At 36.4% G+C, this 3,729-nt stretch overlaps 1 non-coding gene across 1 annotated transcript; it reads right to left on the bottom strand.

Annotated features, from left to right (window-relative positions):
* Positions 1-2,496: 2,496 nt before the first annotated feature.
* LOC122444502 lies at positions 2,497-2,603 on the bottom strand. Its single transcript, XR_006270320.1, has one exon. It is a non-coding gene; the product is annotated as a U6 spliceosomal RNA (small nuclear RNA).
* Positions 2,604-3,729: the final 1,126 nt, after the last annotated feature.

Here is a 3,729-nt window from a genome sequence, read left to right as displayed (position 1 = left end):
TCCTGATCTTAGAGAGAAAGTGTTTACCTCTTCACTATTGAGTATGATGTTCTCTGTGATCTTGACATATGTGGCTTTTATTATGTTGAGTATATCCCTTCTAGATCCCTTTTGTTGAGAGTTTTTGTCATGAGCTGTCAAATTTTGTTGAGGACTTTCTCTGCAATTATTGAGATAATGTACAATTTTTATCCTTCATTTTGTTACTGTGATGTAGCAAGACTTCCCAGATGGCTCGGTGGTAAAGATTCTGCCTGCTAATGCAGGAGACCCAGGAGACATGGGTTCGCTCCCTGGGTCAGGAAGATCCCCTGGAGGAGGGCATAGAAACCCACTCCAGTATTCTTACCTGGGAAATCCCATGGACAGAGGACCTGGTGGGTTATAGTCCATAGGATCGCGAAGAGTCAAACACGACTGAGTGACTAAGCACACATAGCATGATTACTGATTTGTGTATGTTGAACCAACCTAGCATCCAAAGAATACATTGCACTTGATCATGCTATATGATTCTTTTAATATTCTGTTGAATTGGGTTTGCTAGTATTTTGTTAAGAATTTTTGTTTCTCAGTTCATGATCAATATTGGAATGGAACTTTCTTTTCTTGTAGTGTTCTTTTTTGGCTCTTGTGTAATGCTGGCCTCCTAAAATGAGGTTGGGAGTGTTCTCTCCTCTTCAGTTTTATGGAAGAGTTTGAGAAGGATTGGGGTTCATTCTTCTTTAAATGTTTGGTAGAAATCATTAGTGAAACTATCTGGTCCTGAACTTTTCTTAGCTGGGAGGTTTTGGAGTGGTGATCCAATCTCTTTTCTCATTATTGATTTTCTGTTTCTTTATGATGCATTCTTGATAGGTTGCATGTTCCTAGGAATTTATCCATTTCTTCTGGATTTTTAAACAGTCCCATTTTCTCTGAGTCTCTGATAATAATTCATAGAAATAGTATTCCCAAAGGTACAGATTGTTTTATTTTCTTCATCATTCTTAATTATAATAATTTCAAAAAGGTATTTTTCTGCCTCAAATTTAGAAATTGTCAAGGTGTGGTGACCATAGGTGATCTTAATGAGCTAAAACTCAATGAAATAGTGAGAGATTCTTAAACTGTTTTAGGTCTCACAAAGCAAGGTTAATGGAAAGAGAGAGATGTAAAGAAGACATGCTGATTGAATGAAAGTGAAAGTCACTCAGTCGTGTCCAACTCTTTGCCACTGTATAGTCCATGGAATTCTCTAGGCTAACACAGAGCAGCGTTAATTACATCTATTACGTTGCACATCATATCCCCAGTACTTATATATATAGTCCATGGAATTCTCCAGGCCAGAATACTGGAGTGGGTAGCCTTTCCCTTCTTCAGGGGATCTTCCCAACCCAGGGATCGAACCCAGGTCTCCCACATTGCAGTCGGATTCTTTACCAGCTGAGCCACAGGGGAAGCCTGCTGATTGAGTGGGAAGAAAGTAATTTCTCATGAATTCTACTTTCTTCATGCCTTGCTCTTAATAGGAATTTTAGTATTTAGAAGTGGAGCAAGGGAACAGGAAACAGTACAGGGGCCTGAGCAGGGATGCTAGTGGGATAGGACAAGAGCCAGGAGAGTGTGGCCTCCTGGATGCCCAGAGAAGATGGTTCACTGACTAAAGTGTGAGAAATAATCAGGCTATTGAGATTTGAGTGAATGAAGGATGGAAATGATCACTGGATTTGGTGACACTGAGGCAATAGTGACCTTGTGGTCTCAGGGACGTGGTGGAGCATTAGAAGCATGTCTGAAAGGGATTAAAAAGAATGAGGTAGGAGGAGGAGGAGAATGCAACTCAGGCAGTTCTTTGGAGATGCTTCACTGCAAGTTAGAGCAGAGAGCAGTTACGGTAGCCAGAAGCAGTTGCCCTGCACCCTAGTTGCTGTGCTCCGAAAGGTGTCATATCAGCAACAGTCTCTTAAACTGGATTAGTGTCCTCTTATCTCATGGGATGAAACAAATGAGAAGAGGAGAACAGTTGAAAGGTTTTCTAAGTCTACTCACTCCTGGAGATTTTACAAAATTTCAACTTATGTGATTAAACCTGATCCCCAGTGAAATCGAGTATTTTTAACTTCCTGCAGATAGCTAGTCCCTTTTTAATAGTGTAGTTACAGCAAAGAAAACCATGACAGAAGTTATTATTTTAATGTAAATTTTGATAAATGTTTTAAAGTAAAAAATTTTGAAGAAAAGCAGGCTTTTTTTTTTTTTTTTCCCTGAAAAGAAGCAATATTTAGTGGAACAAACATACTCATACTTTAAGCTTGTGGGATCATTTGTCATTTTCATTATTATTCATTAGCAGTTGGTGACACAACCCTCCCCTTGTAAGAAAAGAGCACAGCAGAAGCATTTGCATTTTCTTTGATGTCTGCTTTAAAAACATTCTTTTTTCTTATTTTTTATTTTTATTTTTATTTTTATTTTTTTCTTCTTTTTTTTTCTTTCTTTTTCTTTTTTATTAAAAATATGGAACGCTTCACGAATTTGCGTGTCATCCTTGCGCAGGGGCCATGCTAATCTTCTCTGTATCGTTCCAATTTTAGTATATGTGCTGCCGAAGCGAGCACTCTTATTTTTTAAATAGCAGTGAGATTCAGGCCAAACTTGTTTTTAGTCATATATGATGTTCGCTATTAAGATATTGCTTGAACCCTTTTTGAGTATTTTCTACCTCAAAGATGAGAGGATTTTAAGAAGACTTTTGATTTCTTTGAGAGCTGGACAGTTGTGTATATGATGCCAGATGTTCCAAGGAGGAGGTTACAGAGAGACAGGAGCAGGGGACATCTAGAAAGTTCCCAGTCACTCTTCAAGCAGGTAGTCTAGAAGTCATGGAGGAGAAAGTCATCTACATTTTCTTTGAGGAACAGAGCAGTGTTGTATTTTAATTGTAAATTTCAGTGCTACATACAGTTGTGGACAAAAGTTTTTCCTTTTGGCTAAATAGCTCCTTGTAATTTTCAACTTTTACTTCAAGAAAAACGGTGGGCATAATCTCCTGTATTGGCCTTTTGTAACGACAATATTGTTGACAATGTTTCGCTTGGATTCTGATGTAATCCTCACATCGTATATTTCAAATGTGATGTGTTTTGTATGGAAAGATAGCAGTTTCTTTCTTCATTAAATTCTATGTTTGTCTCCAGTGATAGTCATTTTTGTTCATATCCACTCCTTTTATCAATATACCATGCGTATTTAAAATTTTTTTTCAAGATTCTAAGTGGTACATATTCCTGTGAATTGATAATTTGTTTCTCTTAAATCCAGTCTTTAAAATATTTTAAATATATTTGTAAATAAGTATCTAAACTTGGATTGACTGGAGAAGTGGTGAATAAGATTGTACATAGAGACCAATTTATAAAGTTTAAAATTATTTTCATTAAATTTAAAAAAAAATCAGGAAATGAACTATCTCTTAGTGTTCTAAATAATTTAATTTGTTACTGAAGAACTTCTTTCTTCTTGGATAAATTTTGAAAACTTATAACCATCAGCCAACGCAGTATCTTGTTTTGATATTCTGCTCTTAAACACATTTTGTTATTGAATGAGATATTTTTGAAAGCTGGCGTCTCTTGTTTTCTTTTGACTGACTTTTAAGTTGCTTAATTGCAATATGTGTTTTGTCTCACAGTGATTCTCAATAGTATGGTCCCTGAAAAAAAGAGACAATTTTTCTTTGCAAAG

This window comes from Cervus canadensis, chromosome 6 (genome assembly GCF_019320065.1).
Source record: "Cervus canadensis isolate Bull #8, Minnesota chromosome 6, ASM1932006v1, whole genome shotgun sequence".
NCBI lineage: Eukaryota > Metazoa > Chordata > Mammalia > Artiodactyla > Cervidae > Cervus > Cervus canadensis.
The sequence above is the reverse complement of the archived record's forward strand: the minus strand, read 5'-3'. Positions and strand labels throughout refer to the sequence as shown.